The sequence below is a fragment of the Tupaia chinensis genome, unplaced genomic scaffold, assembly GCF_000334495.1.
Source record: "Tupaia chinensis unplaced genomic scaffold, TupChi_1.0 Scaffold000534_1, whole genome shotgun sequence".
Lineage (NCBI taxonomy): Eukaryota > Metazoa > Chordata > Mammalia > Scandentia > Tupaiidae > Tupaia > Tupaia belangeri.
This window is the reverse complement of record NW_006160047.1, coordinates 861,920-880,716: the sequence shown is the minus strand read 5'-3', so window position 1 is coordinate 880,716 and position 18,797 is coordinate 861,920. Positions and strand designations below refer to the sequence as shown.

The 18,797-nt window shown below is 38.9% G+C and overlaps 1 long non-coding RNA gene across 1 annotated transcript in view; it reads right to left on the bottom strand.

Moving 5' to 3' along the window:
- Window positions 1–8,911: 8,911 nt before the first annotated feature.
- Window positions 8,912–18,797, bottom strand: part of LOC106735819 (uncharacterized) — a 254,904-nt gene continuing 245,018 nt past the window's right edge. The window contains exon 4 of the long non-coding RNA XR_003550851.1: window positions 8,912–8,976. This is a non-coding gene — a long non-coding RNA (uncharacterized LOC106735819). The remainder of the gene's footprint in view (window positions 8,977–18,797) is intronic.

Below are 18,797 nucleotides of genomic sequence, written 5' to 3'. Positions count from 1 at the left end.
CTGGTGGCTTAAAACTCACGCCGGGCGCGTGTGCGTGCATGCCCAAGATCCTGAGAGGAGAATGGAGGAGAAGGGATTGCGGCGTGGCCATCCCCCCTGGGGGTTGATTTCTCGCTTTCTGTCTCTATGTCTCTCTCTGTCTGGCGAGCACATGCGCCCTATGGCAAAAACCTCTGCAAAAACCCTATGGCAAAAAAAATAAAAAGAGAGAATGAGTGGAGACGAATTAGACTTATTTTAACAGTCATCAAATGGGCCTTAAAAAGGGTGGTGGTGATGGAGACAGAAAGGAGGAAACAGAAATGAAAGCTCTTGTGGAGATTGATGACTGACATGAAGGTGGAGCAAACAAAAGATGACTCAAGGTATTGAAGCTGGGAGGCAATTGTTGATAACAGAGAAATCGAGGAGAGAAGCTGAGCCATGAGGGGGGGAATACAATGTCTTTATGGATTGCGTTTGAAGTGATGACAAATCACTTAGGTGGAGATATTCAGCAGGCAATCAGCTATGCAAGAACTGGACTCCATATAATATGCAGCAGCAGTAAAATAAACCTTTTTTCTTTCAAAAATCCTAATTGATTAAATATATACACACACACACACACACACACACACACACACACATATTTTTTTTTGAGAGGTTTTTTGCTATAGGGTACGTGCATTCACCAGACAGACAGACAGAGACATAGAGACAGAAAGCAAGAAATCACCTTCCAGGGGGGATGGCCACACCACAATCCCTTCTCCTCCATTCTCCTCTCGGGATCCTGGGCACACATGCACATGTGCCCAGCGTGAGTTTTAAGCCACTGGGTCTGGGACTCGAACCATGGTCGACTACATGGGAGTCCAGCAACATAGCCATTATGCTAACTGCTGGTCCCTAAATATATTTTTTTATTAGAATTAATGCATGTATGCTTACCAGAGAGAGACAGAGAGACATGGGGGAGACGGGGAGAAGTGTCTCCAAATGGGGCACGATCATGCTGCAATCCCTTTTCCTTCGTTTCTTCGTCCTGTTAGGATTTGGGGGCATGCACATACGTCTATGTACCAGGCATAGTTTTCAAGCCAGTGGGGCTCGAATTCCAACCATAGTTGGCTATGTGGGATTCAGGCTCCCTTAATCACTAGGCTATGGAGCTGACCTAATTAAATCTTTTCAGTGCTCACATACACTTTTATAAATTGCACATATTTCTACACATTATAAAAATATACATAAAATAATAAATAGAATTAAAAATTTTAAAATTTTCCCTATGCTCCAATGGATGCTTTTTGTGCCTTTTGTCAGGTATATTCTTGTTTTGGATATCACCACCATATTTTAGATCCCACTCTTACGTTAGGAAGTAGCCTATATTAACATATTTAGGGAGGGGAAAATAATACAAATTAAAAGACATCATTCTATGGAATAAAGAACTGAGGCAAACCAAAATGTACTAAGTAAGGGGAGAGGAATTTTCAAACATTAAGTTAAAAAATAAGTTGTAAGTGGGCCAGCTCTGTGGCCTTGTGGTTAGAGCAGCCGAGTCTTGGACAGGCAACTTGGAAAACATGTGGTGTATGTGTGCCCAAAATTCCAAAGAAAGGGAGAGATGGAGGAGAAGGGATTTTTAGCTGATTATACACGGTGTAATGGGTGCTTTCTCCTCTCTCTTTTTCTCTGCCTCTCTCTAGGAAGCATAAGTGCCCTCTAGCAGAAAAAAAGAAAAGAAATTGCAAGAGACAACACCTTGAGGAAGAATACACTGCTACCTAGGAAGTATTTTGAATGTATCTGCAGTATTTTGAATATATATATATATATTCACATATATACTCTCATACACCATGTAAATATTTTGAATACATATATATGTGAATATACTTATATATGCACACATGTATACATGCACACACCATGTGTATATATATATATATATCTGAGGTCTTCAAATAATCCATAAAACAGCATAAAATCAAAATTGTTTATATGCATAATAAATTCATACTTTAATTCCATGTTTCCACTAATATTTTGAACTCCCTGGTGTGTTCACACACACACACACACACACACACACACACACTCACACAACATACATTGGCATTGAATCTGATAAGCCTTTAGATTAACTACCAAATTATAGAAGTTACAGAGAACAGAAGAATATGTTGTATAACATCAAGGGAATGCAATCAATAACATCTAGACAGTGGGATCTGTTCAGAACAAATGATCAAATGATTCACTTTAATTAACAAATTACGATGATAAAAAAATGAAAAAGAGCTGGAGGGGACTATGATTTAAAGAGGCTTAAAACATTCAAAACTGGCAAAACTAAACTACACTATTCAAGAATGTCTACCAAGTGATAAATCACTCCCTTACTCTGAGGGAGAGAGTTTTGATCGGGAGGGAGCATATGAAGAGTAGAAGGGTGAGAACTAGTGTCAAGAGTATATCATTGTACAATTCTTTTTTTTTTAATTTATTTTATTTTCTGTATTATCAATTTTTTCTAAGTTTGCTATAGGACACGTGTGCTTACCAAAGAGAGACAGTGAAAGAATGAGAGAGAGAAAGTGAGAAAGCAAGCCACCAGGTCTGGGACTTGAATCATAGTTGGTCATGTGGGAGTCCAGCACCCTAACCACCACACCACCTGTGGGTTCCATTATTATAAAATTCTTTAAGTTACATATTTGTGTCATATATTTCCCTGGATTTGTGCTACGCTAACAATAAAAATTTCAAATTTTAAAAAGATAAAAAGCCGTTACTATGACCTTATTTATGAAACAAAATAGAAACACTAAAGTTAGATGATTTTGATATAAAAAAAACTATTTGAAAAAGAAAAAAGATCTGAAAGCGTAAGCATCTATTGATATTAATTATACAGTTGATCCTTGAATGACATGAGTTTGAACTGTGTGGGTCTGCTTTTATGTGGATTTTTTCCAATAGCTATTGCAAATGTAATTTCTCTTTCTCAGATTTTCTCAACGTTTTCTTTTCTCTACATTATTTTAAGGAGAGAGTATATAACACCTGTAACATAAAATACTTTTAATCTACCGTTTACGTTATTGGCAAGGTTTCTGGTCAACAGTAGGCAGTTAGTTAAGTTGTGTGGGAGTCAAAAGATACACGTGGTTTTTCTAGTTGGTGCCTTCAATCCCTGCATTGTTCACGTGTCAATTTATATGTAAAATAGAGGAACAAATGGGTTTTTGTTTTTATTCAGTTTTTTTCTTCATCACTTATTATTTTTTTAGAGGTTTTTGCTATAGGGCCTGTGCGCTCGCCAGAGAGAGAGAGAGAGAGAGAGAGAGAAAGAGAGATAGAAAGTGAGAAATCACCCCACCAGGGGTCATGGCCACGCCTCAATCCCTTCTCCAACATTCTTCTCTAGGGATCTTGGACACTCATGCACTCGTGCCCGGCGTGAGTTTAAGTCACCGGGTCCGGAACGCGAACCGCGGTCGACTACATGGGAGTCCAGAGACATAGCCATTATGCTAATTGCTGGTCCCAATCACTTATTCTTTTTAGAGTAATTTGTTCAGGTATTATTTGAGTAGTGAAATATAACACTAAAAACAAAACAAGAAAAAAAAACATAGTATCTATAATGTGCTTTAGTGGAATGTAATAGAAGATTTAGGTCTATGCTAGAGTGAAAGTTGCACTCATTAAAGCTAACAATAGATTTAAATTTATAAGGACATAATATTCAGAGATAGAGTTTTATATTTTCAGTTAGGAAACCACAGAAGTGTAGGTTTTTGGAGAACAAATGAAATGAGTTAGCTTTTAAGTTATTTTTCTCTGAGATTATGAAACATTCTTCTGGGTCTTCTGTAAGACTCCCAAATAGTAGAACTTATTTTTATTATTTAATAGAATTGATTCTTGGGTCTAGACTCTAAGATAGCTTTACAGATGGTATTAGCCATGTACAGGAAAGTTATTAACTAAGGAGATAAAAATCTCTGGCTTAATAAAAAGAGCATTCTGTTATTCAAACTGATACCAAAATATAATAAACTGATGCCAGACTGTAATGAACCTCCAGTTCTACAGGATGAGTGAGCTCAAGAGAGAGGGAACCCACAATTACTGAAAAAATTAGTTTTGATTTGCGTTCATCCTTCACACTTGTGTCAGGTCTTTTTTCCCCCAGAAAAACGTCTTTATTTGGTTGCTTTGTGTAAGTCTGCAGAAATTTTTGCTTACTGAAAGCAAGTGTCATTGTTTTATTAAGCTTATCAGCTAATGAAGTATTTGATCTGTAAGTAAGAATTTGTTAATCTGTTAGCAAGGTTCTGTCCTAATGCACTTTTAGAGGCTCTTTCCAGCGTATTCTTAGTTTGTTATTTAAATGCTAATAGAAATTATAGGAATTGCATACTTTAATTTTTTCCTAATTCTTGAAACTAGTTGAGAACTAGAAGCTGAAATGAAGCAAAAAAAAAAAAAAAAAAAACAAAAAACAGTGTGCATCTTTCCTTTTTCACGACCAACAATTTCCAAGCTATTTTGCAAATATAGGACAGCTGCTTTATTGAGCTAAAAAAACACTACAAAATGTAATGATAGCACTTTGGACTCTATTCTGATCTCCCTTAAACTCCACACAGCTTGGATTTTTCTGTAATTTTAATGAAAATGTGGCATGGCACATCTCTCTCATTTAAATTATGCACTGTCAGTATTTTCCTTCTTTGCAACTGAAGCACTTCTTGGGAAACATGCCAGGTACAGGAGGGGAGGGAGAAAACCAAAAATAGAAAATGGAAGTGGGGGTAGGTTTTGAAAGAAACTGGACTAAACAAATACTTTCTCCACAACGACCATTTTTTATGGACTTACAAATCACGGGGAAATGGGTACAGAAATTCAAGTAAGATTCACGTAGCTTCAGCAAACCTAAATGGTGCTAAAAACAGGTCAAAATAGGGCTACAAGTAAAACCTTGAAAACTCTCGATTTGTTTAAATCTAACACAAAATATATTCATTTTACTAGAATGTCTGAATACATATTACTACATAACTATGTAAGGCTTGATCATCACGTGTAAAGTAGTGAAACATCAGTAGTGTTTCTTCATACAAGAGACAATTTCACAATTTCTCACTTAAAGCTTCTTCCTTCACCTGCTGTGCTCTTCCTTTGTTTTCTAAGCAAGGATCAATCTTTCGTTTATTTAATAAGTATTTGTTGAGAGCCTGAATGAAAAACAAGACAGAGTCCTAATTTACTGTCATCTGTTACAAGTCCATTTTTTGTAGAATTCAGATATAGAGAGAAATAATTCCCTTTAGGAGACATGTATATATCTCTCTCTCTATTTTTTTGTTTTGAGAGATTTTTGCTATAGGGCGCGTGTACTCACCAGAAGGACAGAGAGAGACAGAGAGACAGAAAGCGAGAAATCACCGCCCAAGGGGATGGCCATGCTGCAATCCCTTCTCCTCCATTCTCCTCTCAGGATCCTGGGCACGCATGCACACATGCCCGGTGTGACTTTAAGCCACCGGGTCTGGGACTCGAATCGCTGTCAACTACATGGGAGTCCAGCAATATAGCCATTATGCCACTGCTGGTCCAGGAAATGATTTTTTTTTTTTTAAAGTACAGACATTATACACACACACACACTTATATAGTATATATTATATAAGTTCCATATATTATATATAGGCACCATATATATTATCTACAATATATAGGTACTATATATATATTTGCATATATACACACGCATATGTATATATATATATACATATATGTGTATATATATAAATAATATATATAAATAAATTTTGTTATAGGGTATGTGTGCTCATTAAAGAGAAAGAGAGAGAGAAAGAGGGAGCATGAGAAAGCACCCCTGGGTGGGGGTGGGGGTGACCAGACCACAATCCCTTCTCCTCTATTCTCCTCTCAGGATCTTGGCTATATATGTGTGCACACTTGGCATCTTCCTCAAACCACAAGATTAAACTGTATGGTCAGTCATATAGGATCCAGACTTTTTTTTTTTTTTTTTTTTTAAGTTTAGCCATAGGGCATGTGCACACACAGGGATGGCCACACCATAATCCCTTCTCCATTCTCTTCCTGGGATTATGAGCATGCATGCACATGCACTCGGTATGACTTTCATACCACCAGGTCTGGGACTCAAAACAGCATTTTCCTTATGGAAGTCTAGTGCTGAAACCGAGCAAGGACTATTCTCCTAGCGTTCCTGAAATATAAAGTCCATTTACATTGTAATGTCCCAGAGTAAGGAGTAAGTCTTCAGACTTTGGTTATGATAAGGACCAACATGAACCATGAGTGAGGGCCATTTGACCTCTAAAACTCTCACTTAAAGGAAAGAAGGTTTTCATTTCAATAAGTAAGATGTTTTGTAGGCTGGAAACTGCTGGTTGTGAGCTCCAAGAATTCAGGCTGAACGATTCCAGACACCTGAAGAGGAATTTGATTATCTAAGGCCTCACCAATCAAGAATGCTCACGAGATGATCACGCCCTCTTGAACCAATCGGTGAACAGATCATGTGCCTAGGAACCTCTGCCCCTAATTTTTGTCCTTAAAAAGGCATGTGGGGAACATCTCGGGGAGACCACATCTTTTCAGCATGAGGCTGTCCGCTCGCCTTACTTTGTGCTTTGCAATAAAGCTGTGCTTTTCTTCATCACACCATGTGCCTATGGTTTGGTTTTATAACACTTGGGTGAGCGAACCTGATTTGAGTTCCATAACAGTGCCTTAAGCACTAAGCCACCTGCTGGTTCCCCGGATCCAGACATCTTAACCACCACATTACCTACTGACCTAACACCATATTTTTATCAATAAAAATTTTCCATACAAATCTGTTATAATTTCATAAATTACTTTTTGCATTTAATTCTCTCCTTAGTCTGACATGAGAGTATTGTAACTTCCCTGTCTTATGGAGGAGGAGCACATTTAGAAAGTTATGACAATCAGTGATCATCATCACTTGTTGGCACAAATACAACTCAAACTGGGGCCTTCAGACTTTCCCATGACGGTGCAGAGGTAGAGAATGTGTGCTCTGGAATCAGAGTGACAGGGGTTTGACTCACAGTTAAACTCCTTATCATCGCCTTAGGCAAATTACTTAACCCTCCTGGGCCCTTCTTAGGTCCCCCCTAAATGGGGGCCATGGAAAACCTTACTCAGAGAATTGTAGGAAGGAGTACATTACACAAAGTCTGTGTGTCTTGGGAAATCCAGAAAAGGTTAACTGTTGCTTTGTTACAGAACATTATAAAGAACATTAAAAATGAGGAAGAAAGTCCAGTTGAATGGAGTAAAAGAAACAGGATATTCCAGGAGAATAGAAATGGAAATTAACCATTTAGTGCATCCTACTTGGGACTAGTGTTGGGAATAGGGAGTGTCTCAGGAGGCTAGGGCATCAGCTCAAAAATAACTTTTCCACATATTAAGAGATTTCCCTTGGGATAAGTTAGCAGGTCTTTTAAAATCTAAATCCTTGGGGTTGGGAAAACCTAAGTGGTAGCATTTCTCAGTGATTCACCCTGTTGTAAATTCTTTTAATCATGTATCTTCTGTGAGATCTCCTGCAAGGAAAGAAACAGGAAAGCTTTTGGTGTATTTTGGGACAGGGTGGGTCTAGAAGAGAAGAATTAGGATGGTTGACTCCTGAGGGACCTGGTTACTTGGGGAAAAAAACGTAGGGCATTCCAAAAGAAGAATGAAGAGTCTGGAAAATGTGGAAGTGTTCCAAAATAAACTTCCTTTATTTTATGATTTAGTTTCGGATTGTTAACTGCCTGGTGTCAATAAAAACCATCTCTCAGTTTGCCTTTGGCACTGCTGGCATGGTGCTGATGCCGGAGCTCGGTTACCTGGTCTGGGAAAACCTTGCAATACCTCACAGCACTCTCTAGTTCCAAGTGTCCAAAGGATTCTGCAGGCAGACACTTGTTCTGCCCAATTAACTGAGTCAAAGTCTCTATGAGTATAGAGCTTATTTTCTCTCTGAAACTTCCTTGCATTCATATTTAAATTGTACTTTAAAAATAAGATTTACTTATTTATTTCTTCTATTAGAGAGAGATAGAGAGACGGTCACCCCAACAGTCTTCATGGAGTGCCCTGTCCCCAGCCTCAGCCAGCGTATCATAGATATGCAGGGTGTGTGTGTTTACTTGGACTGTGCAGAGAGGCCTTCAGACATGAACCCAGGACCTTCCTGTGTGGGTCTGGTTATAGTGTGCATCTGGTTTATCTGTGCCACAACCTGGTCCTGAAATTATAACTTTCGATGTCTTTTCTGAATTATTTTAAGCTAGGAAGTTTATGAATACCTGTTCCTCACCATTACTAAAAGAGTTGGTTAGAATGAAACCTGCAGCTTATAGAGCTGCCACAGGGTAGCATGTGCCCTAGGAGCTGTGCAAAGCCTTCCCCTAATTCACCCTACAGGCAGCATCAGAAAGGGGTCCTTGTAGGAGACTATTGGCTCTTTTCTATTTTTAAGACAGGGTAATTCCATGTCACAATTCTCCTGCCTCAGCCACCCAGCTGAGCCATGAGCCACCACAATGACTTTTCTAGACAAGGTCTCAGTATGTTTGCTGCACAGGCCAGCCACAGCCACAAGCTCATGGTCTTCCTGTGTCAGCCTTCTGAGTTGCTGGGATTACAGGCACATGGCACCACGCCCAGATTTAAGGTTGGACCAGGAAAAAGCCTGGGACTCCCGTGTGGCTGCAATCTATGCAGTGGCATTTTCCACTGTGGCTGGGCCAAGAGCCCCTTCACTGTTCAATTCCCTCTTTCCCACCAAGTACAATCTGTTCTTGATGCACTATATTTTACCTGTGACTGACCATAGCATCTGGGCGTGATCTGGTGCCCAGTGTTCTAGGAGAAGAAAGATGGGCTCTTCTTTTGCTGCAGTAAAGAGGAAAAAAAAAAAATTAAAGCATCAGGCTTCAACATGTCAGTGTACTCAGCAATGAGGAGCTGCAGCTGAGAAGGAGGTGAGCAGCAGAGGGTACCCCAGTGGACCCAAGTCCCATGAGCCTAGAGTTGTGAGTTTGAATTGTAGCTGTGTCCTTTGCCTACAATTTCCCAATCTGTAAAACAAGGGGGTCAAATTCATTGATCCATTATTCTGATCCTCTGAGTTGGTAAGAACCAGTCATTGCTGATATAATAGTGGTTCTTAGTCCAGCTCTGAATCAGCAGGCACAGCCCCGTGGTTCTGATCTAATTGCTGATTCTAGGATCTAACAATGAACTGTTATGAAATCCCTCTTTTCCATCCTCTATTTTGTTGTTGTTGTTGTTGTTTTTTAGAAGTTTTTGCCTTGGGCATGCATGATCATTCGGGAGAGAGACAGAGACAGCTAAAGGGAAAGTGAGAAATCATCCCCCAGGTGGGATGGCCATGCTGCAATCCCTTCTCCTTCATTCTCCTCCAAGGATCTTGGGCATGCCCGCACATGCGCCTGGAGTGATTTTCAAGCCACTGAGTCCAGGACAAGAACTGCCATCAGCCATGTGGGAGTCCAGTGACATAACCTCTACGCCATCTGCTGGTTCCTTCTATCCTCTATGTGAAAGCAGGAATCTCCAAATTCTAGTTTTTGAACTGCTCCTTTCATCCTCACATTTGGTTGCTTTTGGATTTTACCACTCAGTGCTACATCTAAATAGGTAGAGGTGATGTGAAAATCAAAAAGGCAGAAAGCTGAGTCAGAACCGAACTGTAGACTAGTGACTGCAATTTTACCCCAAAGCAGGGCTGTGATTCTGGAAGAACTATGATTTGTTGGTTCCCACCCATGAAGATGGAAGTAATCACCTCTCCCCAGAATGTGTACTGGCACCGGCTTGCGGAAGCTGCGCGAAATAGCAACTTCCTGGTAGCTTATTCAGTTCTACCATCCGTCTTGCAAGTTGTAATTAAAGTACATTACCATGAACAGACGCTAATGTACTGGAATTCTTAGGACTGAACATTGAACTATTATGCATTATGACGATATTGATTAAGGCTTAGATACCTGCATCTTTAAAGGAGGTAAAAATCTCAGACATTTAAATTCAATGTAAACGTTCATTGTGGCATTCATTTAAGATACAGTTTCCAAGTACCTACTATGTGTGGCATACTGTAAAATAATGAGTGGAGATTACTTGCTGAATAGAATCTGGATTTCAGACTCAAGAACACTTTGTAGGTTTTGTTTGTTTTCTCTGGTACTGAGTTTGAGCACGATGCACAGTTTCGGTGAGCTGTCACTTTCTCTTGGGAACAACAAATATCTCACAAGATCTTTGGGATTATAAGTGTATCAGACATATAGGTTTTCAGGTTTTTTGTTTTTGTTTTTGTTTTTTTGAGAGGTTTTTGCTATGGGGCACATGCGCTCACCAGAAAGGCAGAGAGAGACAGAGAGACAGAAAGCGAGAAATCACCCCCCAGGGAGGATGGCCACACCACCATCCCCTCTCCTCCATTCTCCTCTCGGGATCTTGGGCACACACGCACATGCACCTGGCATGAGTTTAAGCCACCGGGTCTGGGACTCGAACTGCAGGTGACTACACGAGAGTCCAGCAACATAGCCATTACACTAACTGCTGGTCCATAGACTTGCTGGTTTTCAAAAATACTCTTTTATGAGTTGGTGAGTTGGTTTATTTAATAATTACAGCCTCCACTTAAGATATTGTAATAGTAACTTCATAGGGTATAGCTTTGTTTTGTTTTGTTTTGAGACAGGATGTTGCCCAGGCTGGCTTCAAACTCTCAATCTTACTGCCTCAGCCCTCTGAGCAGCCTGAAGTATAGGCATGCAACTACTGCAAGCTGCCTTAAAGTGATTAGCAAATAATTTTTTCTTTTTTTTTTTTTTTCTGATTTTTTTTTTTGTTTTTTAGAGTTTTTTGCTATTGGGCACGTGAGCTTGCCAGAAAGACAGAGAGAGACAGAGAGACAGAAAGCGAGAAATCACCCCCCAGGGGGGATGGCCATGCTGCAATCTCTTCTCCTCTATTCTCCTCTCAGGATCTTGGGTATACGAGCACACATGCCCGGTGTGAGTTTAAGCCACTGGGCCTGGGACTCGAACCATGGCCAACTATGTGGGAGTCCAGCGACATAGCTATTACACCAACTGCTGGTCCCTAGCAAATAATTTTTTAAAAAGAAATTCATTCTGGGCTGGCAGGTGGCATGGTGGTAAAAGGCACTCGGCTCCCTCATGGCCCACCATGGTTTGAGTCCTGGACCTAGCTGCTCTCTCTCTGGTCAAAATTGAAAAATAATGGGAACCAGCAGTTAGCATAATGGCTATGTCACTGGACTGCCACGTAGTCGACTGCGGTTCGCGTCCTGGACCCGGTGGCTTAAACTCCTGCCTGGCACGTGTGCATGCATGCCTAAGATCCCAAGAGGAGAATGGAGGAGAAGGGATGGTGGCGTGACCATCCCCCCTGGGGGGTGATTTCTCGCTTTCTGTCTCTATGTCTCTCTCTGTCTGTATGGCGAGCGCACATGCCCTATAGCGAAAATCTCTCTAAAAAAAAATTGAAAAATAATGATAATAAAGAAATAATTCTTTTTTAAAAAGAATTATTTGTAAACAATTATTTATTCAATTGAATTAAAAATTATTATTATTCAATTTGACCAGAGAGAAAGAGAGGTGAGAAAGCAAGTCACCAGGTCTAGGACTCAAACCCTGCTCAGCCATGTGGGAGTACACCACCTTAACACCACACCACCTGCCAGGTCCAAAGCATTTTAATCTCATGTCACTCTGTCAGATTAGTGTAAGCATTTTGTCTTCATTTAAAGATAAAAAAAGTGAGATCCAGACATGTTGGACTGACATGGCCTATGTCAGCTAGTCCTTCAAAATGAACTGTTGGTTCAAGCTGCCTTAATTTTTTTTTCTTTTTTTTTCATATTTGCTAATGAAGAAAATGACCTTCTAAATGGTTGAAATGTCTGGCTCTTCTCATACTTGGAAGATATTTCTGATCTGTAAATATATAAGCATGCCTCGAAGTTTCCTATTAATATAAATGAATTCCGTTGCAGAACTCTGTATCTCATCTTCCCTCAACAGCCAGACACACCACATAACTTTTAGGACGGAGTTCAGTGCATTTGCTACTGAAGAATTCTCTGATATTAAGATGATCTGAGTAGTGATCAGCATAAGTGCGTGTTTTCAAACCAGAACATCCTGATTTTCCACACATCAAGTCATTTGTAGTGGATCACAACCAGGGCCTTTAATATGCAGTATGATTTCTGGAGAAAAGCATTGTCTAAGAAATAATTCTCCTGTTAGACAATTCTTTAAGTTGATGGTAGTCTTTTATTCTCTAATTAGAAATGAGACTTGAAATGCAAATATCCACAAGCATAGTAGCTAATTTGCACTAAGGCAAGTGATACCAGTTTCTTCTGGGTGGTGGGCATTTAGCTATGGGGAAGGGCACTGAAAACAAGCAAAACCAATCCCACAAAGGTCACCAGATCCCCAAGGTCATAGGAGAATTGAGAAAGATAGAGACTAGAAACTGTGATGAGTGAAGGTCTAATACATAAAAGAGTGAAACAAGGGGTTGAGAATAGCAATATTGCTCTGTAGATTGACTTTAAGGTTTTTGTTAACAGCAAATATTGGTTTGAGTATGAAGATCTCTCATACTTTGCTGATGGGAAGAATGAATTGGTACAGTAACTTTGGAGGATGAATTGGCAGTATATTAAAATTCAAACTTTACCTCAAAATCCAAGCAAAGAGGATAAGCAGGTGGTATGAAGGTTAAGGCACTGGATCCCACATGGCCAACTCTGTAGTTCAAGCCCCGGACCATGATTGAAAATCGTGCCAGGCATGTATGTCAGCATACCCAAAATCCCAAGAGGAGGATGGATCAAAAGGAACTGCGGTATGCCCATCATCCCAGGGGTGCTTTCTCACTTTCCATCTCTCTCTCTCTTGTAAGCACACACACCCTACAGCAAAAACAAACAAACAAAACCTCCACAACAACAAAAAACACCCAACCAAAGACTATCATACATATACTAAGTAGACACATGCACTGATGTCCAATGTTTCATATTAGACAAGGAAAATATAGAAAAGACTCAGCTTAAATGTTCAGCAAAGAAAGAATAGTTTCACAGGATAAAGTACATTCATATCATGACATACTAAGTAGCAGCTAAGGTAAAAAAGACTAGTCAATACAAACTGCTGTGGAAAGAGAGTTAATACCTATAGTGAAGTGAAAAAAAATCATTCTCTTACTTAAACCCTACTCTAAATTTATATTTTTCTATATGCATAGAAAAATTCTGGATGGCATGCTCAGAATGAGTAATGATGATGGCCTCTACTTCTGGTATTGGAAGTAGTAATTTTAAGAGAAATTAGAAATGTATATTGACATTTTTTATTCGAATCCACTCATGTATTTAAAAAGATAAAAAATGTACAAGATACATATTAATGCATAATTGATAAGAATTCTGAAAATCGGAAATGAATCATGGAATCCGAGGTCTGTAAGGGTTTCATAGACTTTGAATTTTAGTTCACAGCACACGAGTGGAAGATAGAGAGATTTCCTATGTACCCACCTATACTCACACATGCAGAGCCTTCCTCTTTATCAACATCCCGCCTCAGTGTGGTACAACTGATGAACCTACCTTGACACATGATTGTCACCCAGAGTCCTGAGTTTACGTTCAGGTTCACTGTTAATGTTCTACACTCTATAGGTTTGGACAAAGCATTATAATGACATATGAAATAGAGCATCTTGTTAACATACTTATTTCTCATCTGTATATCTTCTTTGATGAAGTGTCTGTAAAGATTTTGGGCCTACTTTTTAATAGAATTATTTGTGTTCTTATTGTAGAGATATAAGGGTCTTTGTATATTTTGGGTAATACTTTTTCTATGGTATGTCTTTTGCGAATATTTGCTCCCAGTCAGTGACTTGTCTTTTCATTCTTTGCCAGTATCTTTTGCAGAGCAGACACTTTAATTAATTAATTGTTTTTGGAGAGATTTTTGCTATAGGGTGTGTGTGCTCACCAGAGAGTAAGAAAACGAGAAATCACCCCCCAGGAGGAATGGCCACACTGCATCCCCTTCTCTTCCATTCTCCTCTTGGGATTTTGGGCATGCATACACACGTGTCTGGCATGAGTTTTAAGCCACTGGGTTCAGGGCTTGAACCGAGGTCAACTATGTGGGAGTCCAGTGACATAACTATTACACCATCCAGAGCAGACATTTTCAATCTCAGTGAAGTCCAGTATGCCAAAACAAAGTAACTCCATCTTAATTTTTTTTTTTTTTGGAATTTTTCTTTTTAAAGAGAGTTTTTATTTGTTTGTTTGTTTGTTTTTCCTATAGGGCACATGCACTCATTACAGAGACAGAGAAAGTGAGAAATCACCCCCTCGAGTGGACGGCCACACCACAATCTCTTCTCTTCCATGCTTCTCTCCATATTTGAGCACGCGTGCCCAGCATGATTTTCAAGGTGCCAGGTCTAAGACTTGAACCACAGGCAGACATGTGGGAGTCCCATACTTTAACCACTATACCACCTGCTGGCCTCAGTAACTTCATCTTAAAGCTAATCTACCATCTTGACCAACCTGACCTCTGCAGTTCCCAAACTCCTTGGGTGCACTCCTAAGCCTGGAATGTAGGCTAAGTTGTTATTGTAAACATGTCTATTATCCTTATTCAGGGGAGTCGTGGGTGCCTGATCATAGCTGTGACATGGTGTTGACACCCAAAATCACTCTATACATTCCTCAAGTGTCTCCCTTAATGTACTTCCCATTACAACCCCCTTCCTGTCAAACTATTGATAGTGCAGAGATCTACTCATCTTGCAGCTGCTGAAGACCTCCTTCATGTCTGTCTGCAAGTTCCCTTGATAAACTCTTAACCAACAAACTTGGTTTATCCGTCTCATTCTTTACAATCTCTCGGGTCCTTTGAGCTTTGGAGGTCATTTCAACGTACACTGCCTCACTGGGAGACATCAAATTTATTACTGATTTTTTTATAGATTATGCCTTTGGTATTGCATCTAAAGTGTCATCACCAAATCCAATGTCATCAAATTTTCTCCTTTGCTATCCTCCAGGAGTTTTATAGTTCTGTGTTTTACATTTAGGTCTGTGATCCATTTTGAGTTAATTTCGTGAAGGATGTAAAGTATGTGTTCGGTTTCATGTCTTGGCATGTAACAGTCCATCTGTCCCAGCACTATTTCTTGAAAAGACTATTTTGTCTCCGATATATTCTTTGTGCTCCTTTGCCAAAGGACCTGGATGCCGTGGCACAGGAAAAATGCAATCTCTGCAATGCCGAGAGACATATGGAAGATTGTGGTTTGATTCTTAGGTCAACCTGTACATAGCAGGCATGCATGGTCATGCTGTGATGCTGACTGGCTAATGGCTGAAGAGGGTGCTGCTCGCTCTCTCTCATTCTCTCTTTCTCACATGAAAGAAACAATTAAATAAACTTTTAAAAATATTTTTTAAATGATTATTTTTATTTTATTTAAATTCATTTATTTATTTGATTTGACCAGAGAGGGAGAGAGAGAGAGGGAAAAAGAGAGAGAGGGAAAATGAGAAAGTAAGCCTTCAGATCTGGCACTCGAACTGCAGTCGCCATGTGGGAGTCCAGTGCCCTTCACCACTACGCCACCTGCTGGTCCTGACTTTTATTATTATTTTTAAAGAGATCAGTTGATTATATTTATATGGATCTATTCAAGGTTCTTTATTCTTTTTCATTTTTTTTTGTTTGTGTATTCCTTCATCAATACACAACGTCTTGATGACTTCATAGTATGTCTTGGAGTTGGGTAGTGCCAATTTTCCAATTCTGTTCTTTTCCTTCACTATTATGTTGGTTATTTTGGGTCTTACACCTTTCTGTATAAACTTTAGAAGGAGTTTGTAAATATTCACAAAATAACTTGCTGGGATTTTGAGAATGCTTTGAATCTATAGATCCAGCTGGGAATGGGTTCAGCCCTGTGCACAGTGCATTGGGAGGTGGAGTTGACCTGGCCAACTGTGGCTCAAGTCCCAGCCTTAGCAGCTTGAAAAACATGCTGGGGGAACCAGCAGATGGTTACATCACTGGACTCCCATGTAGTTGATTGTAGTTCAAGTCCCGGACCTGGCAGCTTAAAACTCATTCCGAGCTTGTGTGCATGTGTGCCCAAAATCCTGAGAGGTGAATGGAGGAAAATGATTGCAGCATGGCCATTCCCTTGGGGGGTGATTTCTCTATTTCCATCTGTCTTCCTGGGGAGCACATGCACCCTATGACAAAACTCTCTTTAAAAAGAAGAAGAGGAGGAGGAGGAAGAAGAAGAAGAAGAACAAAAGAAAGAAAGAAAAATGTGCTGGGAACATTTGTGTATGTGTCTAGAATTCTAAAAGGAGGCAAAAGGATTGTAGCATGACCATGCTCCTCTCAGATCTGCTTTCTTTCTCTCTCTCTCCCTCTGGCAAGTACATGTACCCTCAAGCAATTAAAAAATGGAATGTAGATGGGACTGGCAGGTGGTGTGGTGGTTAAAGACACTGGACCCCCATATGGCTGACCATGGTTCAAGTCTTGGACTTGACAGCTTGCTTTCTCACTTTCTCTTTCTCTCTTTCTCTGGTCGTTTTTTTAAAAAAATGATAATAATAATAATAATAAAAAATAAAGTTAAATAAAAATAATTCTTTAAAAAATAATGGAATGTAGGGTCTGGCAGGTGGTGTGGTGGTTAAAGACACTGGACCCCCATATGGCTGACCATGGTTCAAGTCTTGGACTTGACAGCTTGCTTTCTCACTTTTCTTCTCTCTCTCTCTCTGGTCAACCTCAAAGAAATACAATAATGACAATGATATACAAAAACGAACATGATATATCTCTATATTTATTTAGTTCTTCTTGATATCTTTAGTCAATGTTTTATTTTCTCTTGTATAAATCTGGTACATATGCTGTTAGATTCATACTTAAGGATTCAGGTTTTGGAGTGCTAACATAAATGGTTTAAGTTTTAATTTTAAATTCCATTTCTTCATTTCTAGTATATAGGAAAGTGCTTGGCTTTTGTGCATTAATCATGTATCCTGCAACTGTACCATAACTGTGTTAGTAGTTCTAGGATTTTTTGGTTGTTGTCAATTTATCTGAATTTTCTACATAGAGTATTGTTTCAACTATAAACAAAAACAGTTTTATTTCTTCCTTCCAATCAGTATGCCTTTTATTTATTTATTTATTTATTTTTAATAGTCTTATTAAATTAGCTAGGACTTCTAATATGATATTTTAAAAGTGGTAATGAGAGGGAACATCCTTGCCTTGTTCCTGATCTTAATGGGAAAGCTTTGAGTTTCTCACCAGCAAGTATGATATTAAGCTGTAGGTTTTCTATTGTAGACATTCTTCATCAAACTAAGGAATTTCTCCTCTGTTCCTTGCTTATTGAGAATTTTTGTCATGAATGGGTGTTGAATTTTGTTTAAAACATTTTATGCATCTACTGATCTGATCATGTGATTTTTCTACTTTAGCCTGTTTATATGCAAGACAGTATTAATTAATTTTTAAAATTTTTTCAGAGAGCATGTGCACTCACTAAAGAGAGAGAGAAAGTGCCTGTCGTGGGACGAGTTCTTATCACAATCTCTTATCCTTCACTTCTCTTACCTTTTGACATATACTCACAGATGCCCAAGATGTCCCTTAGGCCACCAAATCTGGGGCCTGAGCAATATGGCCAGCCTTGTGAGATCCAGTTGCCCCAACCATCAGTCTACAGGCCAGCCTATTAATTGCTTTTTTAGATGTCAAATCAGCTGGTATACTTGGAAGAAACCTTATGTGGTTCTGATATGTAGTTCTTTTTATACACAGTTGGATTTGATTTGCTAGTATTATTTTGAGAACTTTTGAATCTATGTTAATGAGATATACTAGCCTGTGGTTTGGTTTTGTTTTGTAATGTCTATCTGTGAAAGTTTGATAGAATTAATCAATGAATATATCCAGGTCTGATGCTTTTATTTGGGGAGGTTACTGTTGATTCAATTTCTTTAATAGATATTGGCCTATTCAAGTTTCTGTTCCTTCATGTTGGAATTTTGTTAAATTTTATCTTTGAAGGAATTGGTCTGTTTCATTGGGGCTATCTAATTTGCAGACATAGGGCTGCTCATAGTATTTTTTATTATCTCTGATATTGTCTATGGTAATTATAATGATGACCCCTTTTTTATTTCTGATATTGGTTATTTGTGTCCTGTCCCTTTTTATCTTAACCTAGTTAGCCCAGCTATAAACTTAATTGATTTTATTGACATTTTCAAATAACAAGCTTCTGATTTGTTGATTTTCTCTATTAATTTTCCATTTTTAATTTCATCGACTTCTGCTTTGATTTTTGTTATTTCATTTTGTCTGATTACTATGGATTTAATTTGTTGTTTCTAAAACATTTTCTTAAGGTAGGAACTCAGGTGATTGATTTTAGATCGTTCTTCTTTTCTAATGTATGCATTTAGTGCTATAATTTTTTCTCTAAGCACTGCTTTTGCTGCACCCCACATATTTTGAAGTGTTATGTGTTCATTTTCATTGAGTTCAAAGTATTTTAAAATTTCTCTTGAGATTTCTTCT